Source organism: Vigna umbellata, chromosome 6 (assembly GCF_029865625.1).
Source record: "Vigna umbellata cultivar VRB3 chromosome 6, Vumbellata_1.0, whole genome shotgun sequence".
In the NCBI taxonomy this organism is placed as follows: domain Eukaryota; kingdom Viridiplantae; phylum Streptophyta; class Magnoliopsida; order Fabales; family Fabaceae; genus Vigna; species Vigna umbellata.
Window position 1 is genome coordinate 8,694,031 of NC_142170.1, and position 9,947 is coordinate 8,703,977.

General features: G+C 37.7%; 2 pseudogenes; one reads left to right on the top strand and one right to left on the bottom strand.

Annotated features, from left to right (window-relative positions):
- The first annotated feature begins 71 nt into the window (after nucleotides 1–71).
- On the top strand, nucleotides 72–2,717 carry LOC124831044 (G-type lectin S-receptor-like serine/threonine-protein kinase At2g19130 pseudogene; annotated as a pseudogene).
- A 2,524-nt stretch (nucleotides 2,718–5,241) lies between these two features.
- LOC124831038 (G-type lectin S-receptor-like serine/threonine-protein kinase At2g19130 pseudogene) lies at nucleotides 5,242–8,047 on the bottom strand (annotated as a pseudogene).
- Between the last annotated feature and the right edge of the window lie 1,900 nt (nucleotides 8,048–9,947).

A 9,947-nucleotide genomic window follows, 5' to 3' on the forward strand; every position in this document is an offset into this window, starting at 1 on the left:
ACGACAGTTCTAAGTATCATATTACTGAAAAGTCAGAACAGAACAGTCGTGTTTGTGTTTGTTCTTACTAGTCGCACTCGTTCCAACAGTAGTTGGAATTTCCTTCTATTATCGTGATTTGTTTGTTTGCTCGCTGCAATTGCTCAGTGGGACTTACAATATGAGAAACTCAATGTTCTGTCTTTCTATTCTGGTTCTATTCTTTTCTTTGTACACTCATCCTTCTCTTGCTGCACTCACCACCCTTTCTGCTGATAAAAAACTCATTGGTGATCAAACTCTCGTCTCCGAAGGTGGCGTCTTTGAACTGGGTTTCTTCAAGCCAGGTAATTCCTCTAACTACTATATAGGCATATGGTACAAAAAGGTCCCCACAAAAACAATAGTTTGGGTGGCAAATCGAGACAACCATGTCTCTCATAAGAACACTGCCACATTAACAATATCAGGTGGTAATTTGGTTCTCTTAGATGGGTCTTCTAATCAAGTTTGGTCAACAAACACGAGTTCTCCCAGGTCAGGTTCTGTCGTGGAAGCTGTTCTACTAGATTCCGGGAATCTCGTGTTAAGAGATAGACCTAATGATAATGCTTCGGAGCCTTTGTGGCAGAGTTTTGATCACCCCACGGACACGTTCCTTCCGGGTGGAAAAATTAAGCTCGACCATAAAACAAAGAAACCACAATACCTCACTTCGTGGAAGAACACGGAGGATCCTGCTACGGGTCTCTTCTCTCTGGAACTAGACCCTGAAGGCTCGACTGCTTATTTGATTACTCGGAACAAGACTGAACAGTATTGGACAAGTGGCCCTTGGAATGGACGCATTTTCAGTTTGGTTCCAGAGATGAGGTTGAATTATATCTTCAATTTCTCGTTTGTGTCGAACGAGAACGAGAGCTATTTCACCTACTCCTTGTATAACTCTTCCATTATATCTCGGTTATTGATAGATGTCACGGGACAGATCATGCAACTCACGTGGTTGGAGAATGCTCAGCAGTGGAACTTGTTTTGGACACAGCCGAGAGATAAATGTGACGTATATGCCGTTTGCGGTGCGTTTGGGAGTTGCACTGAGATGTCAATGATGGGGCCTTGTAATTGCTTGGAGGGTTTTGAGCCAAAGTCACAGTCTGATTGGAACCTGGAGGATTACTCAGGAGGGTGCCAGAGGAAAAAAAAGCTGCAATGCGAGAATTCCAATGCCTCCAACAGGGATAAGGACAGGTTCCTAGCAATTCCCAACGTCGTATTACCTAAAGATGCACAATCTGTGGGATTAGGGAATGCAGGAGAATGTGAATCAATTTGCTTGAGCATCTGCTCCTGCGCAGCTTATGCATATGACAGTAACGGGTGTTCAATTTGGGTCGGCAACCTTCTCAATGTGCAACAGTTGTCTTCTGATGATAGTAGCGGAGAAACTTTGCATCTCAAACTTGCAGCATCTGAGTTTCATGATGATAAAAGCAGCAAGACGACGATTATCGGTGTGGTTGTGGGAGTGGTTGTTGGCATTGGGATTCTCGTGGCCATCATTCTTTGGCGAAGGAAGAGAATGGTGGCATTAAGAAAGGCTGCGGAGGGTTCGTTGGTTGCATATGGATATAGAGATTTGCAAGATGCAACGAGGAATTTCTCTGAGAAATTGGGAGGAGGAGGGTTTGGTTCTGTTTTCAAAGGAACGTTGCATGACTCCAGTGTGGTAGCAGTGAAGAAGTTGGAAAGTTTTCGTCAAAGAGAGAAACAGTTCCAAACAGAAGTTCGGACAATAGGGACAATACAACATGTTAATCTTGTCAGGCTCCATGGATTCTGCTCTGAAGGCACCAAAAGGCTGCTAGTTTATGAATACATGCCAAATGGCTCCTTGGATTTCCATTTGTTCCAGAATAAGAACTTCGTGGTATTGGACTGGAAAACGAGATACCAAATTGCTTTGGGAATAGCAAGGGGATTGGCATACCTTCATGAGAAATGCAGAGACTGTATTATACACTGTGACGTAAAACCTGAGAACATTCTCCTAGATGCTGATTTTTGTCCCAAGATTGCAGACTTTGGCCTGGCTAAGCTTGTTGGAAGGGATTTCAGCAGGGTCCTCGCAACAATTAGAGGAACAAAAAGCTATCTTTCTCCAGAATGGATTTCTGGGGTGCCTATCACTGCCAAAGCCGACGTGTACAGCTATGGAATGATACTTTTTGAGCTTGTGTCAGGTAGGAGGAACTCTTATGAGCTATATGATTCTGAAGATGGCCAATTTAGGTTCTTTCCTACCAGGGTAGCAAACATAGTTGCCCGTGGTGGCAATGTTCTTAGCCTTTTGGATCCTTGTTTGGAACAAAATGCTGATGCCGAGGAGGTCACTCGAATGGCAACCGTTGCTTCCTGGTGCATCCAAGACAATGAGACTCACCGGCCAACCATGGGTCAGGTTGTTCATATCCTTGATGGGATCTTGGACGTGAATTTACCTCCAATTCCAACATTTCCTGAGGTATCTGTTCACTACTACTAGAAAATTTTGTTTAATTTCCTTCGCCAACTCAAGCTCAAGCCAGAGTAACTTCTGACACATTATTTGTTACCAATACAAAATCTGACATCTTTCTACTGTCAGAAGTGTAATTGTATTTCCATGTTGATTTCATATTATTCAATAAAAGTAATCTCATTTCACAAGAGCGTTGTTGGGACAATTTCTCTGCAGTTAGGGATTGAACGTTGATAGCTAGGTTAATCACCACAGCGCATTTAAAATGTATACATGACAGCTGATTAGTATAATCAAACCGTAGATGATTTGTCAGAACTAGTTTTGGTTTCGTAAAAACAGGTCTCAATCTTTTAAAAATTGGTTATACAACTGTTTTTTTTTTACATAAAATATTTAGTTTTTAAAACCATTTGAAAAAAATGTAAGTGTGAAACGGGTATAAATTATATAGTATATACTGAACTACAGTGTTTGAAGACCTAATAATCAATTACTAAATAATTTTTTTAATACAGTTTTGGATTCAGAACAGGTAATTCACTGGAGAACTTTTTCTTTCTTTGTTCGATGGGTCAAGTTCAAATATTTGAAACAAGTTTCATTCTTCATGATAAATCAGTTGAACAAAAAGAATCATTAATTAACAACAGGTAACTAAGATATATCATAACCAATCAAAAAAATAAAGAAAGGCCAAAAGGGCAAGCTAGTGATCAAAATCTATATCTAGAAAGAAATAGTACCATCACGTTGATTTGAACAGAAAAACACGTATCTGCATCGTGATCATACTCATACAAATACTAAAAATGTAAAGAACGTGAAAAACTCACATTCAACTAAATTTTTCTATGGAGAACAAAGGTCCTCCACAAGAATACATGACAGAGGTGTTACCTACACAAAAATACGTGAAGAAGGCAAGATGTCTAAGGTAGCTCTCAAGAATTGGTCTAAAATACCTGAAAATAATTAATAAAATGGTGTCAAACACAAGGTTTAGGCTTTTTGCTACAAGACAACGACTAAACTAGAAGCAGTATAAAATCAATAAGGAAGACTTAAAAACCCTTACGAAATTTGATGCTATCAATAATGAAAATGTAAATTCCCTTTTGTGTAAATTCATTCTCCAACCCGTCTTCTAAGGTGATTATTTTTATTTAAACTTCAGTGTTAAACTTCTTGATTCTTGATTATTTACATTATGTATTCATTTTAACAGCAGAGAAGTTCTTGCCATGAACCATTCCTGATTTTCTTGATTATTTGGTACTATTCATGTTATATGTTATGCTTCTGATTCTATTCTCAGTTATTGCAGAGATTTTATATCCCGGTTATTTAAATGCGATTAAATGAAAAATGTGTGTGTGATAAATCACAACCCAATATATCAACACGAATTTGCAACTTTCCATTTAACATATCAATGGGTTTGTTGAACTCCATCTTCGATTCATCAAGAAAAATGTCAGAGTGATGGTTCAGGAATGTGGAAAGTTTCTTGTGTTTGTAGAAGGATCTGAGCGAGTTGGAAGATGAGGCAGCGGCAGATGACGTAGAGCTGCATTGTGTTTGTAGAAGGATCTGAGCCGCCATGACTTTTAACAGACAACAGTATTGATATAACATTTGTTTAAATACAATAATTATGAAGCCAGATAGAATAAGACATGAAACTTCTTGGAATAACCTTAAATTTGGATTTTATTTGTAATTTCGTTTGAGTTTTATTTGTCTGTTTTTTCGTTACTGAGTTCGTGTTATTCAGTTGCAGCATTTCTGTTTTTTTTTTTTTTGTTTTTCTGTCGGCGCTATGTGTCTGTTTTTGTACCCAGTCACTGTATTATACTCTGCCAGTATTATTTTTCTGTTTTTTATTTTTATTTTTTGTACTCGGTTATGATGCACTACTATTTAAAGGTCTGTGCAATTAATGGATATACACAGTGATTTACACAGAATTACAATGCACTGAGGTGTGTGTGTCGTTTTTTCTATCAAAACTGTGGTCATTAAAGCTTAAAACAAAAACAAAGTTAACGGTAAGGAAAATTGCCTCTCATCTTTGTTGCCCTCCAATACGAAAAACCTTTTCTTCGTTTTTGTTTTCTCTATGCGGCTGTTCCCCTTTCTTTCTCTCTTTGCGCCGAATCCTTATATGAATTCCATGAAAAGTTTGGGAAAATTTTGAGAAGTTTAGATAGGTGCAGAATGGAGAAAAACAAGTTGTTATATGAAGTGACTGATAGCTCAATGGTGGAGTGAGAAAACTGAGTTAGTTGGAAGAAAGAAAAAAGATATGATCAAATGTATCAACGAAATCAATAGATACAACTACTGGAAATTGATGAGGTTTCCTCCTTTTCAGTTTTCGCTATGCCACTTTCTTGTCTTAATTGACTGACCTCGTTTTAGGAAACTAAGTTTGAGAAGGAAGTTCAGAACAAAATCTGTTCTTTGGTGGAAGATGAGATTGTTTCTTGTTTCTTTCGTGGAAGAGACTATTTAAAGACTTTATTTTTGCATTTGCCACTATCGACCCAAATCACTCCGGGATCAAATGTATATTTTTTTTTCTAACATTTGTTTTACTTATATATATATCCTACTAGAAATTTGAAGTAATGCACAGATATCTACACACCGTTTGATCACAAAGATAGCATCTTCCTGAGATCACACCAACACCCCTCCAAACTCCGATCAAATCAAAGAGTACTGTAACAACTATGTCAAAGAACGTATTGATTGAATATAAAACCAACATGGAAAAACAAATCTCATGAGCATAGATCACAATTACATTAGTAAAAGCCAAAAAGTGGCATAAGTCACCATTATTAACAAAGAGAAACCAATTTGTACTCTAATTTTCTCCTCCCGTGGACTTGGAGCTTGCTAAAGAGATGTTACTTCTGGCTTGAGAGGAGGAGGTCGTAGAAACGTTGCTCTTCTCCTGTGAACTGTGTGTGGAGTTTGAGTCGGTGTAGAAGACTAAATTCTCCTGGTTGTCAACAAACACTTGAAGGGATCTTGGAATTGGAGGCATATTCACCTCTAAGATCCCCTCAAGGATTTGAACCACCTGAGCCATGCTTGGCCGGTGAGCCTCATTGTCTTGGACACACCACGAAGCAACTTTTATTGTTCGAGTCACCTCCTCAATCTCAGCATTGCCCTCCAAAACAGGGTCCAAAAGGCTAACAACAGGGCCACCTTGGACAACAACATTTGCCGCAAAGGTTGGAAAGAAGGTAAATTGGCCATCTTCTGATGGCTCAGAGTTCCTCCTACCGGATACAAACTCAAAAAGCATCATTCCATAGCTGTACACATCAGCTTTGGCAGTGATAGGTACCCCAGAAATCCACTCTGGAGCAAGATAACCTCTTGTTCCTCTCATGGTTGTGAGAACCCTGCTGAAATCCCTTCCAACAAGCTTAGCCAGGCCAAAGTCTGCAACCTTGGGACAAAATTCAGCATCTAGGAGAATGTTTTCTGGCTTCACATCACAATGTATAATACAATCTCTACATTTCTCGTGAAGGTAATTTAGTCCCCTTGCTGTTCCTAACGCAATTTGGTATCTCATTTTCCAATCCAACAACACCTTACGGCTATTGTTGTGGAACAAATGGAAATCCAAGGAGCCATTTGGCATGTAATCATAAACTAGCAGCTTTTTTGCGCCTTCAGAGCAGAATCCACGCAGCCTAACAAGATTAACATGTTGCACTGTCCCTATTGTGCTAACTTCCGTTCGGAACTGTTTTTCTCCTTGGCTAATACTCTCCAACTTTTTCACTGCCACAACACTTGAATCCCCCAAAGTTCCTTTGAAAACAGAACCAAAGCCTCCTCGTCCCAATTTCTCAGAGAAATTCCTCGTTGCATTTTGCAAATCTCTGTACCCAAATGCCACCAACGTACCCTCCACAGGCTTTCCTATTCCAACCATTCTCTTCCTTCGCCTGATCACGAAAAACAAAAGAATGGCCAAGAGAACCCCAATGCCAACACCCAATCCCACGGCCACACCAATAACAGTTCCCTTGCTGCTTTTATCATCATGAAACTCAGATGCTGCAAGTTTGAGATACAAAGTTTCTCCGCTACTATCATCTAAAGATAGCTGCTGCAGATTCAAAAGGTTGCCAATCCAAATGAAACACCCCCTACTGTTATATGCATAAGCCGTGCAGGAACAGTTGTTTAAGCAAGTTGATTCACATTCCCCTGCCTTCCCTGATCCCACAGATTGTGCATGTTTAGGTAACGCCATGTTGAGAATCGCAAGAAACCTATCCTTATCCCCTTTAGAGGGATTCAAATTCTCACACTGCAACTTGGTTCTCCTTTCACACCCACCTGAATGATCCTCCAGATTCCAATCAGACAGTGACTTTGGCTCAAAACCCGGCAAGCAATTACAATACGGCATGGAGTTCTCAGTGCATCTCGCAAACGCACCACAAAACGCATATACCTCACACTGTTGTCTCGGCTGTGACCAAAACAAGTTCCACTGCTGAGCAGTCTCCAACCACGAGAGTTGCTTGATCTGCCCGGAGACATCCATCACAAACCGAGATATAATTGAAGAGTTATACATGGAGTATGTGAAATAACTCTCGTTGTCGTTCGACACAAACGTGAAATTGTAGAGAAAGTTCGCCCTCATCTCGGGAACTAAACTAAAAATGTGCCCATTCCAAGGACCACTATCCCAGTAGTGTTCAGACTTGTTCCAAAGAATCAAATAAGAAGTGGTTCCTTTGGGGTCTAGTTCCAGAGAAAAAAGACCCGTCGCAGGATCTTCGTTGTTCTTCCATGAAGTGAGGTATTGAGGTTGCTTTGTTTTATTGTCCAGTTTGATTTTGCCACCCGGGAGCCACGTGTCGGTTGGATGATCAAAACTCTGCCACAGAGGTTCTGAAGCAGAAGCACCATTATGCCTATCTCTTAACACAAGGTTGCCAGAATCAAGGAGAATAGCTATTAAAACCGAACCAGACCTGGAAGAAGAACTCATGTTTGTTGACCAAACTTGTTTAGAAGATCCATCCAAGAGAACTAGATTGCCAGCTGATATTGTTAACGTGGCGGTGTTCTTATCAGATACAGGGTTGTCTCTATTTGCTACCCACACTATTGTTTGTTTGGTGACCTTTTTGTACCATATGCCTATGTAGTAGTTAGAAGAATTACCCGGCTTGAAGAAACCCAGTTCGAAGATTTCACCTTCAGAGACGAGGGTTTGGTCTCCGGTGAGAGTTTGGTTTGCGGATACGGTTGTGAGAGCCGCAAGGGAATTGTGGGTGAACAAAGAGAAGAATAGGGTGAGAAGTGTGATGCAGAACCATGGGTTCTTCTTCATGGTATTTTACGTTAGCAACTTGCTGTGAAAAATTAAAGGAGATATTGTACTTGGATTTCAATGCAGTGGAACAGACACAAAGAAACCATTAATGAAGGAGCAACAAGCGACTGTTGTGTTCATCAAGCGAAACGGCGCATTTTGTTCTGACTAGTCTAACGAAACATGTGTTATGCGTCGTTGTCATGAGTTGTAAACTTCATTTCATAATCATCCATCAAGCCACAATGAATTGAAACCTTGCATTATTTGAAAATATCAAATAATATTTCTGATTTTTACAGAGTGCTATGTAATATCTCCTGATTGTTTATACTAAAACCATAAGGACGCTTTGCTTTCAATATCTAATTGTGAAGCGGTATTTCTCTTCGGGCTAATGCTTAATCTTACAAAAACAATCATTTTATAACTAATCTAAACAAACAAGACTAAACTTTAAAGCAAGACCATTAATAAAAGGAAATAACAACTCAAGTTCAACCTTGAATATCATCTTGTCTGAAGACAAAACAACAATAAGATATGAATTAATTCAATTCATATAAATATTCACGTCAGTTTCACTTTAAAATTATAATGTAATAATTTAAAACTCTTCTTTTATATATAGTCAACTTTTAAATTTATCAACTTGAGTTTCTCAAGAGATATTATGCGATGCTAATTCACTCAAACTAAGATAAAGCAACAAGAAGTATTGTTATACATCATTTTCTCGTTTTAATGATGATTAAGACCTTGGTGATCAAGTTGAGAAGGTGGTTGGGAAAAGAAGAGTGAATTAATGCGTATAATTGATGGAAAACAAGTAAAAGATTTTCACCATAAAATAAAATCTAAAATGAATCCTGGCTGGTAAGTAAATTTGTACATGATGTTGACATGATCCTACCTTAGCTCCATCGAGTAACGGTGATGAGGGTGTTTTGCTGTCCTCGTGCTAAAGCGACATAAAAAGTAGTGGTCTTTTTTCGTAGACTTTCACGTTCATATTAGACACTACAATAATAAATATCGATGTAAGTATCCATTTGGTGATAGGGTATTTTTAGATGGTAAGTATGAGCTGCTGTTTTCTAAAACTAAAAAGTTTTGCAACATAAAAATAACAAAAATTGAAAAATTTAGTTTTTAAAGTTTTGAATGAGAAACTTCTCTTGTATTAATAGTTGGGAATCACTTAAGAAACATGTGTTTTGATTAGTTAGTTTTTAATAGATTTATGATTGATAATGGATTTTTAAAAAACTTTAAGATAATAGTATTTTATTCCAAGTTCATCCACATACATAAGGAAAAAACATGTAAAACATTCGTTTTAAACTTCTAAATATCTTTAATAAAAAATAGTACTAATATATTTTTATTAAATTAATTAATTATAAAATTATATTTAAGAAAATAAAGACTTTAAAAAAATAGTACTAATATTCTTTTATTAAACTAATTATAACTTTATGTTTGAGAATAAAATTTAATTAAATTATTATTTATGTATGTTAATTTTTATTGATATTAAAAAGGACATTTAATGATTTGTGTTTCTCAATATTCATGTCATATTGTCTTGAGTATCCTTTTGCCACCAAAAGCCCTGTGATTCTCAATATCCTCATGTTCATTGAATTTTGTTTTAAAAATCCATTTGACTTCAATAGGTTTGATTCCTTTTCATGCATGAGTGAGTTCTCATGTTTTATTTCTCTCAATTGTTTGAATCTCTACATTCATAACTTCTCTCCATTTTACAATTTGAGAAGCTTCCTTGTAAGTATTGGGATCACCTCCATCTTCGACCAACATGAATGCCATGAGATAAGCTTCTGCAAAAAAAAATGGGTGTAATCTGTCATCCAAACTAGTTTCTTCTCTGCCACATTGCCCTCCTTTGGACTCATGTCTCATGTTCATCAGCATTGTTAGTTAGTGATGGACTAGTTTCAGTTAGAAAATAGATATTGAGTGGACTCAAGCTCAGAGTTATATATGTTACACAGGATAAGAATCCTTCAGGTAATAACAAAAGCAATAAAAAAAAAAGGATAAAAAGAGAAATAA